An 18,136-nucleotide genomic window follows, 5' to 3' on the forward strand; every position below is an offset into this window, starting at 1 on the left:
TGATCTCGTGCTTGATGAGGAGCATGGCTTCCTGTGTGCTCAGCCCTGCCCGGAATCCCAGCATGGTATCCGGGTAGAGGTTGTTTTCTTCCAGGTAGTCTTGCCACCGGTAGAGCAGCACGTGCTCGAGGGCCTTGCTGATACACGATGCTAGTGAAATCAGGCGAAGGTTCTCGATGCTTGGTGGTTTGCCGGGCTTGGGGATGAGTATGGTCCGTGCCTCTTTCCACTTGCGGGGTAAGGCTCCGTTTCGCCAGCAGTGATTAAAGAACTTTGTCAGTGCTGTGATTACCCCGTCGCTGAGGTTGCGTAGCGCCTTGTTAGAGACACCGTCGCGTCCCTCCGCGGACTTGCTGTTGATCTTCTGTAAGACCGCTCGTACATCCCATTCTTCAATGTCTGTGTCGAGCTTAGGGTTGGAGTCGCCCGTGTAACTCGGCAGAGGAGAGGGTGGCATTGCCGGTAGATACTTGTCGTTGAGGCGCTTGCACACCTCGTCGTCACCTAGCTGTTATCGAGCTTTGAGCAAGGTACGTGCCAGGGTGTGTTGTTGCGTGCCCTTGGTTTGACTGTCGTCCAGCAGGTGACGGAGTAAGTGCCATGTGCGACTCTCATGTATTGGACCATCTGCCTCCTGACAGATCGCATGCCATTGTTGGCGACACCGCACGGCACAGTGCTTTTCCATTTCTCGGTTGAGTAGGGCTATTCGCTTGCGGAGCTTGCAGTTATGCCGCTGTCTCTTCGATCTTCGCTTTAGTGAGTTTCGTGCCTCAAGTAAGTGCGCTACCCGGCTGTCCATGTTGGGCATGTCGTCCGTCGTCTCTAGCTCCATGGTAGCTCGCTGGGCCTCTGTGAGTAATGCCTTCGTCCACTCTTCTATGTCGTCGATGTGGTCAGGAATGGTCTCCAGGTTGGTACGGAACTTGTTCCAGTCCATGAGGTTCTGTGTTCGTGGAGGGGCAACGTGACTGTTGAGAGGGATAATGTTCTCGATTACACAATGGTCACTGCCGAGTGTCTCCAGGGTGTTTCGCCACCGCACTTTGTGTTGTTGCTGAAAGCCAGGTCGGGGTTGGTGTCCCGTTGTACGGACGTGCCGTGCCTGGTAGGAGAGGATATGTCATTGATGAGGTGGTAGCTGGCGTCCTGGGTCTCCTCCAGGAGGTTCCGGCACTTCGCCGTCGTGCGCTGGTAGCCACATGTGGTGTGTTGAGCATTGAAGTAGCCACAGATCAATGTAGTATTGTCCCCCGCAAGCTGCTTGATCTTGCGAATAAGGGTGCCGTAGCGCTGTGATGAGTACTTAGGCTTGGTGTAGATATTAGTGATGTAGATGTGCTCCTTGTGCTTCCTGTTCCTCTTGCCGACGGCCACTTCAATCGTAAGATGTTCGGTGTTCGTCGTATGCTTGAGGTCGTGCTCCAAGTATACAAACTCGTGGGGTTAAGTTAAAAGCCATTTTGATCTGCCCAGTGAGAAAGCTAATTACGCCAAGCTGCACTTGGCGTTCATAAATGGACAGATAAGATTTGAACGGTATCTGCACATCATCCACATACATACATATAATAAGAGATTGTCGGTCGCAGTGCCTTTCCCAGTGAGTTCATCTTTACAATAAACAATGCGCAGCTCAAAACTCCCCCCTGAGGCACACCATTTTCTTTTACGTGAATCCGAGAAAGCGCAGAGCCGACTCTCACCCTAAATGTTCGGTCACACAGGTAGCTTTCTGGAGTATTAAACATGTTCCCTGATATTCTAAAAGATTTCAAATCTCTGAGGATGCCATAGCGCCATGCTGTATCATATGCTTTTCCGATATCGAAAAATACAGTCATGCAATATGGCTTATGTAGAAACGCATCTTTTATGCAAGATTCTAGGCTCACAAGTTGATTGTTGGTGGATCGCCCCACCCTGAAGCCTGCCTGGCAGCTGTCGAGGAGACCATTGTACTCCAAAAAGTACACCAGTCGTCTGTTAACCATCTTCTCGAGCAGCTTACACAGGCAGCTTGTCAGGGCGATGGGACGATAACTTGCCAGAGAGGAAGGATCCTTCCCGTCTTTCAGAAAAGCCACTACGATGGCCTCCCTCCATGACCCTGGAAGGTGCCCGAAAGAAATATTTTGTTGTAGAGGTGAAGAAGGGTTTGATGTGTGTCTGCGTGTAAGTGTTGCATCATAGTGTATGTAATGTTGTCTGCACCCGGAGCTGAAGGCTTACAAACACTGAGTGCGATCTTCAGCTCATGAAGTGAGAAGGGGGTGTTATAAGATGAGGTGCACTTATTAATATCTCGCAAGAACTTCTTCTCAGAGGATGTTTTGTGTTTTATGAAAGTGTTGGCGTCGTGCACTGAACTGGAAACATGTTCGAAGTGTTGTGCAAGTTTGTTAGCCTGGTCTTCGAGTGTGTCCCCTGCTGTACTAACCATGGGCAGGCTGTTTGTCTGTTGTCCTTTTAGTTTGCGTATTCGTATCCAGACATTGTGTGTGTCAGTGTAAGAGTTGATGGAAGTGAGAAAGGTGCGCCAACACTCCCTTTTCGCCTCACAACGCACTAGCTTTCCTGAAGCCTTTGCCCGTTTAAAAGAAATGAGGTTTTCTGACGTGGGATACCGGCGAAGGACACCCCACGCCTTGTTCTGGGCCTCTCGCGCCCGCCTACAGTCCTCATTCCACCACGGCCTCCTTTGGTGGCGCGGAGCACTGGAGGCGTGGGGAATGAACTTTTCGGCAGCGTTGAGGAAGTGCGCCGTGATGGGTTGGGCTGATGCCTCCACGTGTAGGTGTTCTATGGTTGTGTGGTGTAGTTTCGATGTTTTTGTGAATATACTGCAGTTTGCTTTTGATTCTTTAAACCTGTTATGGGAAGATGGACTGCATGGGCCTTTACCTATATATGTTAGGGAAGTGGGGAAGTGGTCACTACCATACGGGTCAGTGCCCACGCCCCACTCAAAAAATGGAAAGAGAATTGCAGAACCAATCGCCAAGTCGAGATGTGAGTATGCATTATGTCATAAGTTATGGTATGTAGGCTGTTTTTTGTTGAAAAGGCATGCTCCTGAAGATGGAAAAAATTTATCTATCAGGCGACCTCGGGCATCCGTTCTGGAGGAGCCCCAAAGAGAGTTGTGTGCATTAAGGTCGCCTGTTAGGATGTACGATTCGGGCAGCTAGTCGACCAGCGCCTCGAAATAAGAGTTCGAAAGTGCATGATCAGGAGGAATGTATATAGAGCATACCGTTATCAACCTATTAAATATTATTGTGCGGATTGCTACAGCCTCAAGGACAGTGTTTAAAGAGAGAGGGTGTCATGCTAATGATTTCTGGGTGACAATGGCCACACCTCCTGAAGAGTGTGTGAAGCCAACCCTGTCCTTTCTGAATACCATGTGACTATCTAAGAAATTTGTGTGATTGGAATTCAAATGTGTCTCCTGAAGACACATCACACTTGGCTGGTTCGAATGCAAAATCTCATGGATATCATCAAGATTTTTAAAGAGGCCTCAACAGTTCCATTGAGTAATATTTTTTCTTCCTATTACGGTGACTTAGAAGCTACTGAAGTCGGTGTGTATGTGTGCTCTTGTTTATTTCGGGGCTGTCACTCTAGGATTTGGCTTTTTGGGTCTTTCTGCTGGCTTGGCCGTCTCAGGCCGCTCCTTGCGGTGCGTTGCAGGCAAGAACGGCGCCACGTCCATCTCGTCCTCAGATGTCCGGGGGGTGCCCGTCGAACCGGGCCCCCCAGACTTGGCCCCCTTTCGGGAGCCCATCGTTTGAGCCGCCACCGTCGGGGGTGCCAGAGGTGGCACGGGCGGTGCGGTGATGGTGGGAGCTGGTGCGGGGCACGTGGTGTCCACGACGGGGAGCAGAGGCGGGAGCGGCGCCGGTCCCGACTGAAGTGGTCTGCACCACAACTGCTGCTGCCTCAGCAAGCGGCGTGGTGCCGGGTTGGACTGCGTGAGGAAACCCAGGGGGTGGGGGGGCGGTGGCGGGACCAGGTCAGGCTCGCTGAACTGGGTCCCTGTGGACACCAGATGCCGCTCCGCCCCCCGGCGAGCTGCGTCGGCGTACCTCCCCAGGGGAAAGAGGCGAACCTCTTTCGCGCCTCTGGGAAGGTAAGGTGCTCGTTTACTTTCACCCTGATGATCTCCTTCTCCTGCTTTTATTTCTCGCATGTTCTAGAGTAGGCCCCATGGGGTCCTTGGCAGTTACCACAGATGAGGGTTTGCGATGTGCAGTTTTCCGTTGCATGATCATGTTGTGCACACTTGGCGCACGTTAGTTGACCATGGCAGGCGGTAGTGCCATGCCCAAACCGTTGGCACTTGAAGCAGCGCCGCGAGTTGGAGCGGTACGGCCGGACAGAACAACGAATGAAACCTGCTTTGATGGATTCGGGGAGTGTTGAACGGTCAAATGTCAAGATTATATGCTTTTAATGATTTGCTTATCCTCTCGCCACATAGTGATGCGCCTCACTGCCGTCACGCCCTCGCCTTTCAGACCTTCGAGCAGATCGGCTTCCGTATCATTTATCAGATCTGGCTCAGAAATCACACCCTGAGAGCTATTGAGGCTACGGTGGGGTGTGACACTGATGTCCAGATCGGCCATGCGATTCTGGGTCAGGAGGCTTGTGCCTTGCTGGTGAGTGTTCACCTTGACCAGGCCTTCGCCGGTTCTCAGTTTCTTGGCTTGGAAAGACTTGCCCAGGATGCCTTTAAGGAATTTCGCAATAAGGAACACTGAGTTGGAGGACATAAGATTTCACTTGTCAAGACATTCAACAATCAAGAAGCGCGGGTAGTTATCTGGCGTTTGGGGTGAAATTGTGGGCGAGGGTGAGAATGAAGCTTCGTTGTGGCCCCTTTTCGGGGGCCGATCACGTTTGGGGGGGGGGGTTAGAAAATGCCATATGATACATTGGAAAGCAGGGAGACGGGGGTACTTTCTCCTTTGACCTTACCCTCGTAGTCAAAGAGGTCCCGGAGCTCCCTGTCTGGTAGACAAGCAGGGAGCCCATCGGCTGGGGCTTGACCAAGGCTCCAACTGCCACCGTTTACGGCTTCTATCCTTCACCTTTAAACACCTCGCCCCGGCTAGACACAGCTTATGTTTGGGAGCTCGGGGTCCGCGGGGTCGCTGCTCACCGTCACCATGAATACTCAAGGTGCCCCGTGCGGGGCACAACTATTTTAGAGCAGTAGACAGTTTGAGAACGTGTATCTGCGTTTGAAGTAGTATTGCTTATCAACAAGTGACAATAAACAGTTTTTCTCGTATCTTCTATTTCAAGCGGTACACTGCGTTTGATTACGTATGAATTTTCGAAACTGTGATCGATTGTCAAGGCGTGTTTGTCAGAGTAATATAAATATGGGAAGAAGAAACGCAACAATAGAAAATGATGATTAATTTACAATTCAAAATAAGCCTGGTATGCACAAAACGTCCATTTTTAATAAACATAACGGGAATTTGTTCACGAGCATAGCATCCTTATAACTTTTCTTCATCACTCAGCATGGCAGGGTATCATGATTAACTAGTTATTTTGCACAAAAATTCGGTGCACAAAATACTTCACTCGATTTGCATTATTTGTTCCGCCAAAACCTGCTAAAAGGAAACACATAGGCTTTGGACGTTAACTTCAGGCAGGTGCGCCTCGTAGGCTTTCCGGTACAGATGCAAGAACCAAACGAACAAATATTGGAAGAGCAATTCTTTGTCAACTGAAATCTTCATAAATTAGGAATTGCATCTCAAAAAGACGCCAGATCAACGGCGATCCACAAACTGCTTCATCGGTTTGTTGTGGACGGGTCAGGCGCTGTTACTCGAAAGAAATTCTTAATGTCATTGGTTTTATGCGTCTGAGTCAGCATCTATGTGGATAAGTTCCTCTCGCCAAAAAGCAGGACCGATTGATTGATTTCATAGTAGTGTTTAAAGCGCCGACGCAGCGCAGGCGATGAGGCGCGCCATAGTGGAGGGCTCCAGATCAATTTTCACCCCCTGGGGATCTTTCACCTGCACCGAACTCTCCTACACATGGACGTTTTTGCTTTTCAGCTCCAGCAGAAAAGTGGCCCTCGCTGCCGGGAATCGAACCAGCAACCTCGTGCTCAGCAGCGCAACGCCTTAGCCACTGAGTCACCGCGTTAATCCCATTTCAGCGCTGTGTTCCATGTGGCGGCAGTCCGGCACTGCCGAACGGCCGAAAACGGACAAGAGGAAAGTTCAGGTGCTTTTGCACGCCAGGGGAAAACTCAAAAGAGTAATTCTGCGTGCAAATGCGCGTTTTATGAGATCTGCCGTAAAGACAATCAGAACCATTATTTAAACTTTCGGTACATTAATCTTGGTTTAGGATTCAATTAGCTTGGTTATGAAGACAAACGTTTCCTCCAAACCGCTTGCCTCCATACGCTCTATGGATCAAAATTGTAGTGCGGAATAGTAGTTTGAATTAACTAGAATTCATCGACTCACGCGTTTTTTTTTAGTAACATCTGTCAGTATCATCCACATCCGAAAAATGACGATTACTTTCTGCAGAACGGCGATTTGAGTGTTCTGCACTTAGTAGGTTAACCATGCATGCGTCGAATAAAGCGCTCATTTAAAGCGGGTGGGTAATTTTTCACCGGCCTCCAAACCATCTACAGTGCGGGAAAATATCACGTGCCCACTGAGTATACTAAGCGCCCCGCCGGGCAGCAGTATTGAAGGTATTCACTTCCACCTGCATGAGGCGCAATTGTGGTACCACGAGGAATGTATTGGGGGCACTTGGGGCAGCTGCTGTCGGGGATCGGCCATTATCTGAATTAGTTCCCTTTCGTAAAGATGGTCGTGTGTGACTGAAGGTAAAAGTCCTACTTCTAATAAAACCTATCCGCACGTATTTTGAGCCTTTTACGGGCTGTAAAATGAACCAGTTAAAGAAACGGCACACACCAGCGGCGATTTCATTGATGGTTCACGCTACTGTACCATGGCATTAGCGCTTTGACGACTCTTAACATGGTGCATGCGGTTCCCTTCAACACGGCTACATCATCATTTACGCGATGATGTACAGTAATTACCATGCACAATTTTATATTTACAACTGCGATATAAAATTTGAAGTCGCTGTGGGAGACGGTAATAAAATTTCATGGTAGCTTTAGAAGACGCCTATGAAAACACAAAAGCCGTGCATTAAAGATGCAAAAGCTCCTTATGGATAATTTGCGGAGTGTGCATAAGCCCCTTTTTTAGCCTTTCATCTCGGCAGACAAACATCTACGTGCTCAACGCCTCTGTAAACTACTCCAAAACTCAGTGAACTCACAAAGTCATAATCACAAGCACTTATAGTTAGCAATGGGACTAGAGTCAAAGAACGTTGACAAGAGAACGTGCTTATACGTAATAGCACAGTCCCAAAAATAACTGCGCATACTCATAACATAAATATAATATTTGCGACCAAAGCCCATCGTATTAGACCTTAGAGACCGACAGGAAAATATAGCCCCAAACTACACTCGCTTGCGCATTGAAACAAATCTAAACAAAAATACGTACTCACTCTCCTCCACCCCCCCCAAAAAAAAACTAATAAGAAAACACGTTCGTCCAATATTCCGCCTGGACAGGTAGGATTAAATGTCCGACAGAGCATGGAACATACAAATTTCCAGTAAAAAAACGCAAACAAAATGCTTCCCCACGAATAAAAACGTGGTTGGAACAAGGAAAAGGAAAGAACGAAACCATTTCGCTCGGGGAAACAAGTTTCAACATTCGTCAAGCCTTCCGGGTACATCTCGCTCGCTATAACGTTCGTCTCCAGTAAGCTAAATAAACTTGCAGGGCTTTTTCTAGTTATTACACGAATCAGCGAAAGTAACGAAAATGGGAAACTACTGATCCTGCGCGAAGGTGGAAAAAGGTGTATGAAACGTAGCGCAATATATTTGCCCGACAACGAGGTTAATCTCAATCTCTCTGCGCGTAAAAAAAATTATTTTCGGGAATAAGGTTGTCCTGCAGCTGAGCTGCACTTCCTACGCACCATTTCGCCTAAGCTCATTACCATGGACGAAAGCGCCAAAGAAAGGTCGAGAGGGATAACGTTGAACATGGGCTTCGGGATCACAGCCTTAAGTTGATCAACACGCTGAGTATCGGGGGGAGCATGCAAAGGTCAAAGGGTCGTCAGCGGAGCAAGCTGAGACTACGTGAAGCTTTCGGAAACGCGTACCAAACTTACATCGAGCATACCTATTAGCGGCACCTGCGACTATCTAATGTCCGGGTTAAAGCAGAATTTTCTTATGTATCGTTAACGGCATACGCGTAGTCAGCTAGCACGCACAGCCTCGTGTTTTAGGAAGCTCAGACGCCATTTATTCAGGGCCTTTCCCACTGTCTATATTGCACTTACTACCCTTAGACTTTACTCTTTTATTGCTCTGCATTTCTTCCGAGAAAAATGTTGCCTACAGCAACACCACAGTGAATGTGTTGCGCCATACGGTGCTGTTCGAGGAATAAATGGAGTGGGACAGCTTACCATGGCATTTATTAGAAGCTTGTACAGCAGAACATTGAATAAGAAAATAATTTTTCAGGAATATCTGAGGCAGGGGGTGCAAAAGTTGCGTGGTGACAAAATATGCGTAGTGGGATAATATTCGTTCCGTAGCGTAAACCACTATGGACTTTGGTTGAATTCCCATTCCAAGTAACAAAGTTTCAAAACCTCACAATATGGTAAAATAAAGTAGTCCTTTCACGAGTGGGCTGTTTTTTTGTCCCTAGGCCGGCAAACCTCAGTAGAGTCGAACAAGCTGTTGTAGTTCACGAACTAGCAAACATTGTTGGTTTCGGTGTTTTTATGCAGTTATTTTCTTTTGTGTGGGGAGTGCGAATATTCGAAAATTTCGAATATTACACCAATAATAATTATGTCATCATCGTATTCGATTCGAAAACTATGTATTCTAAACATTTTGAATAGCAGGCTATATCGAATATTTGGATTGATTTGAATGGGGGGACCTGGCTTTCAACTTCGTAAAAACGACAAAACATCGTTTTTTTTTAAAGGAACATATTCGGTATCTGTATTTTCTATCCTTTGCGTTTTCGAAGTTTTCCCTCCTAAAACCATCGCAAAGCGGCATAAAAAGACTTTTCCTAGCTGCAGTGTCGAAACGCCAGCGCAAAAGGGCGAAAGCACGCCAATTTTTGGAGCACTGTATCTCCGCAACGGTGTCACTGGGCGCGGCAATTTCGGTACCATTAGACGTGGCGTTAAAATACTGTTCCTAGCTACAGTGTCAAAACTTCAGCGCAAAATGACGAAAAATGGCAATTTTTGGAGCGCTGTATCTCCGCAACGGTGCCAGCGGGCACGTCCATTCTGGTACCATTGGATCGGCCAAGCGATCCTCTTTCCCGTACCGGCTATCTCTTTTATCTTCGTTTATTCACAACAGCACGAACGGCAGAAAAATACGGACGCTCAACGGAAGCCAGCAATAAATTCTGAATTATCATCAAAAGCCACAAATAAATAAAAAGTTGGTTTTGAAAGCAACGTCCTCCCTTAATTGTTCGATTTTCGATTCGATATTCGAAGATAGATATTTGTATTCGATTCGTATTCGAAAATTTTGATATTCGCACACACCTACTTTTCTGACTTTGGGATTGATTACCAACAGCAATAACATCATGCACAAAATTTTACAGCACATTGGGCGGGCATAATTTTTATCGCTCAAATATTCCGCAAGCAGCGGGGAAACGATGCTGTGCTAATAACTGGGCTAAGTAGAATAATGTCCCTTTAGAATTTTGCTTGCAGCCGGAAGGAATGGAAAAGGGAACTTTTTCTTCCATTTCAGTCTGGCAAAAGTGTTGAGTAAAGCGTGCTAGCCGCGACGCCTGCTCCCACAACAATGAATGAACATTCATTTTCAAATCAAGTAAAAAATTAAACGAAGAAATCACCCGGCAAATTTTGAAATGGTGTCCACTGCCCATAAATTTAATTATCTCCTTTCGCTTTTGCAGTTGTTTTTGTGCTTACAGCGATTACTACTTTTTAGTGCGAACCAGTATGCCGCTCCCATCCAAGCAAGTTTTCGTGGCTATGTCAGCAAAAAACTATCATCATTAAGAAGGCAAGTACATACCTATCCAGGCAGACTGGCAATACCGGTAAAAATTACGGTTGTGTAAGATATTCCGAAAGCAAAAACACCAAGCAGCATAAAAATCACGTAGTGACGTCACCCGTTTTCATATATAACAAGCGAGACCGGTATCGCAAACCTCTATTACCCAAGCAGATTTCTGAGGCAACGTCAGCAGATAATGATGATCATTAGGAAGGCTTCCACAAACTCACTGAGAGGCAGGCACATACCTAGCCAAGGGGACTGGCAATACCGATAAAGGTTACTGTTGCGTGAGCTACTTCGAGTGCAACAAGCACCCAATAGCATAGTAATCACGTAGTGAAGTCACCATGCTTTCATATAAAACAGGGGAGACCGGTATAGCACCACTTTCACTTCATTCCAGGCTACCTTGGGTGGACCACGGAGAGTAAAGGCGCCATAAGATAATCGAGAAGACGAAGAAGAACATAAATATGCCGTGAATGTCGCTGTGCAGTAATATAAACTGTAGTTAAGGACATATCACTTGTCTCTGGTTTCACTGTTTGTAGAGCCATGTGAGAGAATTCAAGTGACGCGGCATTTGTAGTCGTTATGGGTTTCGTTTACAGCGTCACAGTCCAACCACATGTATAGCGTGGATTGGAGCGCATTTCTTTCCGTGTCTGCCCCTCTCGTCCACTGCCCCCACAAACGGAATCCTGCGTAAGCCGCTGAGGGCAAGCTTCAAGACTTCGATAGCGCTTAGCCACACGACATTTTTGTTTAGAAGCTTACCAAAGGCAGCAGGATTGGAAGAATCAGCAAAATAATGGCCTTCACTAAGGATTTACTCATGATGTTCTGTCTAGCCTGGTGCATAGTGCATGTTCTTCAGCGAAACCTTGCACAGAATTGCACAAACGAAAGCGCTGCTGGCTCCAATCCAGTTGGTCGTGGCTATTGTTAGTCGGAGTGGTGTGTCCTCACTTAAAATAATAGGCTCGTTTTCATACACACCCTTTACCTCTTTAGAGGGTATTGCGAGATGGATAGTGCATCAGAAGCGGCGAAAATTGTACTTCCATAAGGCTTGGAAACTTTATTAAATTAACGTATATTGAAGCAGAGCAGGCATGTACTATATTGCTGGGAAGGAAAACGGAATTTATATGTTTATTATGTAGAGAGAAGACTTGTGCTATCCACGTTTCGTGATTGATGCGCTGCATGAACGACCGTGTGTAGAGTTGCCAACATAGTTGGTAGGTGTAAACCGTCGGGTCAAATAAATGATGGCATAACAAACTACAACCAGACCTTGCGCAAAGTTAGTTCAGAAATCCCGTGGATCCTTGTTTTCATCCGAGCGAGTTTAGGTTTTTGACGTGAAAATAGCGTGTTTTATAAAACAGGGGAACTCTTTTATTGCCTTCTATTCCATCTTCCAGACTGATATAAGCATTCACTTGAAACGCCCACTACGGCCAAGAACTAAACCAAAAATCTCCAGTTTTTAAGAACACAGGAACATCAGGTGCAACATTTTACACCAAAATAAAGCCGTAAATAGCCGTGTAAATGAGAAAAGGCGCTGTAGACGAAAAAAACCTGGAGAGCCACAAGAAAAGAAAATGTAGGACACATTGCTACAATACTTATGTTGGGAGTGGCCAACCTGACAGAAAAAACGCACAACAAAACGCTTTATGTAAATGTGCAAATCAATACATCAGCTTGGAATACGACCCGAACAAAACGTATTCCACAGAACCTCGCAATGCGATAACCCAGCGGCGCGGACTTAAATATCCACCACATCAGCGATATAAATTTTGTTCAAGTCTGGTCAAAGCAATGAAAGAAGCCCGAACAGCACAACAAAAAACGTGATCAATACAGATCGAATGTAAACTAATGCACTCTTGCATGGCACCTTTTTGAAATATGGCAAGCTGCTGTGCCTGGAATACTACAGCGGAAGCGAAGAAGCAGTTTCTGAGGAAAGGAACTGCGTGATGGAGAGACAGAGAAAGGCACAGAATAGCTCTTACTTTTATAAACGTGAGCCTGCACAGTCCCCATTTTCCAAACGACCTCGGGGAACGTTCTAAAGCCTTCGTCTGATGTAGGCCTCTTACTGCTTTTACCCTCCACCGGTATGTGCAGCTGTGGTATTCCAACTTACCGTTGGGAGTTTTTGAGTCAATGGTTTTTTTAACGAAAGCTTCTTTGAAATGATGTAGAGGGATACCAGAGTGAGAAACGAGTTCCCGTACGGTACCCGGTGTGACTGCGCCAGCCCAGAGGGGGCGAACCGGCCTTCATAGGAGCCCAGGTGCATGAAATATGCACCGGTAGCTGTCGCCGGCGCTCATTCTGCACACCACTGAAACAATCTACAGTAGAACCCCGCTCTGACATTCCTCAGTGCTGCGTTTTTCCGGCGCTACTTTATTTTTTTGTCTAGTCCCGGCGCAGCTCACATAGAGTCCTATGTAATAAAATCCTCGGTGTTACGTCATGGCTGAAAGTATGTTCCCGGATTAACCCGCCGTGGTAGCTCAGTAGCTAAGGCGCTGCGCTTGTGAGCCCGAGGCCGCGAGTTCGATTCCCGGCCGCGGCGGCCGCTTTTCTCATGGAGGCGAAAAGCAAAAACGCCCGAATGGAAAGCGCTTAAACTTTGACTGGTAAACAAGGGCGAGAAAAACTACAACACAGGACGAAGCGCAACACAGGATTGCGCTTCGTCCTGTGTTGTAGTTTTTCTCGCCCTTGTTTACCAGTCAAAGTTTAAGCGCTTTCCATTCAAGCTATGCATAACCAACTAGCCCCAACAGATGCCCTGTTAACGTTAAAAATGCCCGTGTGTGCGAGATTTCAGCTCACGCTAAAGAACCCTAGGTGGTCAAAGTAATCCTGAGCCCTCTACTACGGCGCGACTCATCGCGTGCGTTGCGTCAGCGCGTTAAACTCTACAATACAATCAAATCACGTTCCAAGATTATTCGTCGCAATCTCACAATCCGAATCCGCCCAGGCAACGTGCGAGGACAGCCATTTTGACATTTGACGAGCCTTGGTCACGCTTGGCTACGAAACTGACTGCATATACCCGCATAAGGGTGCGCACGCTTGAACGTGCTACCGCGGACTTCTTCGTGCCGTAATGGCGTCTTTAAAAACGGGAGGCCCTTTTTCTTCAGGAAAACCTTGACGTACTGAACGCAGTAGACAAGCAGCCAGCGCGGAAGACAGTCGACATCGCAAGGGACCCTGCATTGCCAGGCGTGATGTTTTCCAGCGATCGCAAAAAGCAATTTTACATTCGCGAGTTTTTTAAGGTTGTAAAGGTAAAGTTGCAGAAATTCATGACCGCAAGTCAAAGCTACACTGTTTTCCTCTATTTTTGATGGTTTTCTCATTGCTGCGTTTTCCTGGTTTTGACGCTTTGTTTACCCGGTCCAGTTGAGAACGTGTGAATGAGGTTTCGCAGTACTTGGAAACTCTGGAATTTCGTCAAGAAGGGCCAGGGTTTGGGCTAGTTGGTGTCCAATATCTGTTTTTCCGCTCACAAAAAAATAGATGGACAGACAGGGCAAAGGCATGCGCTAACTTCCAACTGCCTTTATTATACAAGGACCAAATCCAGACGTTGGTTGGGTTATGTATGCAAAATAGTACAGCAGAAGATAAGAACGCAATTGTTTCTTGCGGCATCCAGCTATTTTTCAATTATAAATGGCAGCTTTTCGAGGAAGCCATATCGAGGACCTGCAAGACGTCTGAGGATTTTGGACATCACAAAAATTCACATACAAAACTTCATCACTTAAGCGGCCAGGGAGATATCTCCGTTGATCAAGATCTAAAGGGATGTTTGGAATTATACGCAGTGTAATATACTACCGCAAAGGCCTGCTCGGTTTCGTCTTGTGTTCTTGTGAGTAAAAGCTATCGCAACACCAGGATATACGCCGCCTTGAGGGCTAAAGGAATGCTGGCATTTTTCTAGAGTTTTCTAAAACGGATCGTGCGTGGTGTCGTCCGTATAGAGTGTGACATGGCGCAATATCGCTGGGCACAATTTGGGTGGCCGTGTGTGATATAAACAGCAGAGGACCCAACACGGCTCCATGGGTAAGGCATTGTAAGAAGACACGGCTGTCGCCACACACATTAACAGTCCCCCCCCCCCCCCCCCCCCCCCCCCGAGAAAGTAGCTCGAGGGTCATGGGTAAAGTTTCTCTCCAAAACCCAGAGCGGCTAGGAATAAAAGAATAGCCTCACAAAAACACTGGCACGTATTGCACTAGTCCTGCAAGGCTGGAGGAACAGCAGAGCTGACGGCCACTCTCCCTTCGTCGGGGACCCGACTGCTGCATCTCACATTAACTTCCGAACTACGTTTCTGATGACTGGCAGGCCCGGATCATTTCTTCCGAAGGCTCTCACATCGCTCCCAAAGCGGACCGCGTTAGCACGCGCTGGAACCCGCGCCTGTTTCCAAAGTAAATTCCCGCCCTACGAACCCAAAGGAAATGCTATACGCCCGCAATGCGATCATAGTTAAATCGTATATACGCCAGTTTCATAACCTCACGGACCCAGTTTCTTTTCGGACTAGGGGAAGCGTTTTTTGTGCCTTAACGGTCACAACTGTACCCACAGTTCAAAATGGTCACACAGACACCGATCTATTCCAATGGTATAACAGATACCGACAAACCACAAACTGGCTGTAGGACGTATAAAACGGGGTTCGCGTTGAACTATTGAATGTTTCCCCTCGCCGTCAACTGCCAGGAAGATGATAAAGAATATTTAGATTCATTCACCACTCCCATATCCTAGCCAATCCCAGGGAGTAGGTATGAGCATCTTGCTAGTACCACCACCACCAATTCCCAAAAGAAACGTTCCTGTTCTCCATCGTCGCTAGACCTCGGCCGGAATCCCGTGTGCCTCAGCACAGAAACAAATTGTGATATTTAAAGAGACAGTCGTATTAGAGACACTAAACAACTATAACACTCGAAATCACCTTTTACCATTGCCGGATGAGGGAAACTAAATTACTCTGCTAGAAACTAAATTATGCTAGAATTGCGTGGCACTGTGACCGATCCGAAAGAGGTAAGACAACGTCGATGTGCTTGTTGTGTGTTTGTGTCATGTTCGAACATTCATATTATATGTGCATGTTAAAACCAAAACTTGTACATACAATAATAAACATTTGGTATAAATTGCACTCATTGTAGTACAGTTGAAAGAAGAATAACCACAGAACAGACTCTGACTGTCAACTAAATTTATTGAAAAGCCACCACAAACATTTATAACGAAGGCAAACAACGCCGCCCGTGTCAAAGTAGCATACAAACACAAAGAAAAGCAGAAAATAGAAACAAGAAAAAATAAAACTGGGAACATCACTTATTTGTCGTTATCCATGAGCTGCACCTCTTTATCAGCAAGCACAACTGAAGGGTGGCTCACGCAATTTTTGCCCCTCTTGCTTAGGTGATAGGCTTCAAGTACCTCTCGGTGTAACTCCTTCGGGTGCTTGGTAACAATATCATTTTTCTTAAACACCGGCGGCAGCCGCACGTGTGACAGTGTGAGGGCAAAGGCAATCGCGGACGTTTGTCGAAGGAGAGCGCATGCTCTCGCAGTCTAACATTAGCACACCTACCAGTCTGCCCTATTTTTGACGCACCACACGAAATAGGGACCTGGTACACAACGCCGGTTTGGCAGTCCACATATCTGTGCTCATGGCTTCTGCCACACCCTGTTTTTGCTGCCCTTCCTGCCAACGAAGCCTTTCTTTGTACGGCAGCGCACATTCCCTCCAGTTTACGTGGGGCGAAAAAAAAACCACCGTGACACCATACCCACTGGCAACCTTCTTCAAACCGTGCGACGTACGTTGCACGTACACCGCATCCTTTGTTTTGAATGGAGAAACCAAGCTCGGTACTTCGAAGATTGCCTCAGGGTAGTTTGTGACGACGGAACCGGCCTGTCTAGAAGACGAAGATCAACTCAGAGTGGATTGGGGTTGTCAAGCAGACAATCGAGTTCCTCTGAGCGTCTACGACCCGCCGCGGTGGCTCAGTGGCTGAGGCGTTGCGCTGTTGAGGACGAGGCCACTGGTTCGATTCTCGGCCACGGCGGCCGCTTTTCTGATGGAGGCGAAAAGCAAACGCGCCCGTGTATACGAGAATTCGGCGCACGTTATAGATTACCATGTGGTCAAAATTATTCCGGAACCCTCCACTACGGCACGCCTTATCGCCTGCATTGCGTCGGCGTGCTAAACCCTACAATCAATCAATCAATCAATCAATCAATCAATCAATCAATCAATCAATCAATCAATCAATCAATCAATCAATCAATCAATCAATCAATCGATCAATCAATCAATCAATCAATGGGCGTCTACGAGACTACATCTACCCACGAAGAAGGCGACAACACAGCCCTCCAAAGTGCAGGGGCTCGGTGACAGTGTGCTCCCAGAGCATCATGCCAGGCTACTCCAGTGCGGACCAAAGTTCTGTTTCAAGCAGAAGCTCTCGCCAGTCGACAAGGTAGTTGCCACAAGGTCCATTGCCAGAAGGGTTGCAGATGATCAACGGACTGGGTGCATGTCGGAGTGCGTGGACAGATTGACTCGGTCTTTAGGTAGGCCTAGTGCGCAGGAAGACATTTCTCCTGCTGTTGATTTTTTGTGTCACATGGTCTGCGCGTTACGGTGTCGGACAAAGAGGGATACTTTGTTGTTCTTCCTTGAGGCATGTTCGCGGAAAAAAGTGCTAAAGCTATGGATAAGACTTTTGATGCACTTGCACTCCAAACTGATGCACTGGCCCTCCTAAACGAGCTTAGTTTGGAACGATTGCTATTTGGACACCTCAACTTCTTCTCAACAATAACTGTTAAACTAGACCTTTCCTTCACGGCCATTGTTTTTGAACGAGCTTCTGGCCAGCGAGTAAGGTCGGGTTCTAACAGGGAACCTGTCTAGCCTAACCATTGTTGACCACTTTCGGGTTCCCAATTCAGGCAGAATTGTAGTGTTCTTGATGCTAGACAATTAATCGAACTACCGAGTGCTCCGTGTTGATATAGATCTTTTTTATCCCCTGCACTTGCTGAGCTAATGAAAATCGTGAAGATGTGCGTTGTCGAAGATAATGATGAACAGGTCTTCATGAACAGCTGTGGCATTCCTGTAGAATCCTTTTTGGAACTTTTCTCTTTTTACCTGCGGTCTACCTTTGTAGACTGGGGAGGGTGGCTGTTTGTGCAAAGATGCGGTGTTTCTATTGGGTCTGTGTTCCGCCAGTATTCAGCGATATTTTTCTTTGCAGGGTTGACCATGCCATTGAGTGACACCTGTGTGGTATGGTAAAAAGCATTTTTAGATATGCTACTTTGGGATAATTACCTTGCTTTTGTAAACTCTGGTGAATTACCACGCAATGCCATTGTTCTTTTAAAAGTGTTCCGTGAATGTTTTTTCGAGTTGAAGTTTACTCTCGAGCTTCCAAAACAGCAACAGCTGCAGTTCCTCGGCCCCTGCTCAAGATTTGAGGTTCGCCATCTGTGTTGGATGCACTTGCCTCGCTCTGAGAAACCCGTCCTATGTTATGGCTCAGGGCATTCTAAATTAGTGAAGAATGGAGTGTGTTTTTTCGTGTTGCGCTCAGCCTTAACCCGCTCCTGCCACCATACTGTGATTGAAAGCTTCGCAGGTCAGTTAAAGAAGCTAGAGGCGGCATGTTAACCTAGAGCAGCGCTTTCGAGTTGTGGTAACAAGTTGATCAGGCATGTCACGTCTCGTGTGGACCCCGATAAGGAAAGAAAAAAATTAGGTGGAAGTAAACTGGCTGTGATTCCCTATGTGCACAGTACATCGCACGGTTTGAAGAA

Source organism: Haemaphysalis longicornis, unplaced genomic scaffold (genome assembly GCF_048455015.1).
Source record: "Haemaphysalis longicornis isolate Haplotype H1 unplaced genomic scaffold, Haemaphysalis longicornis Haplotype H1 scaffold_5, whole genome shotgun sequence".
Lineage (NCBI taxonomy): Eukaryota > Metazoa > Arthropoda > Arachnida > Ixodida > Ixodidae > Haemaphysalis > Haemaphysalis longicornis.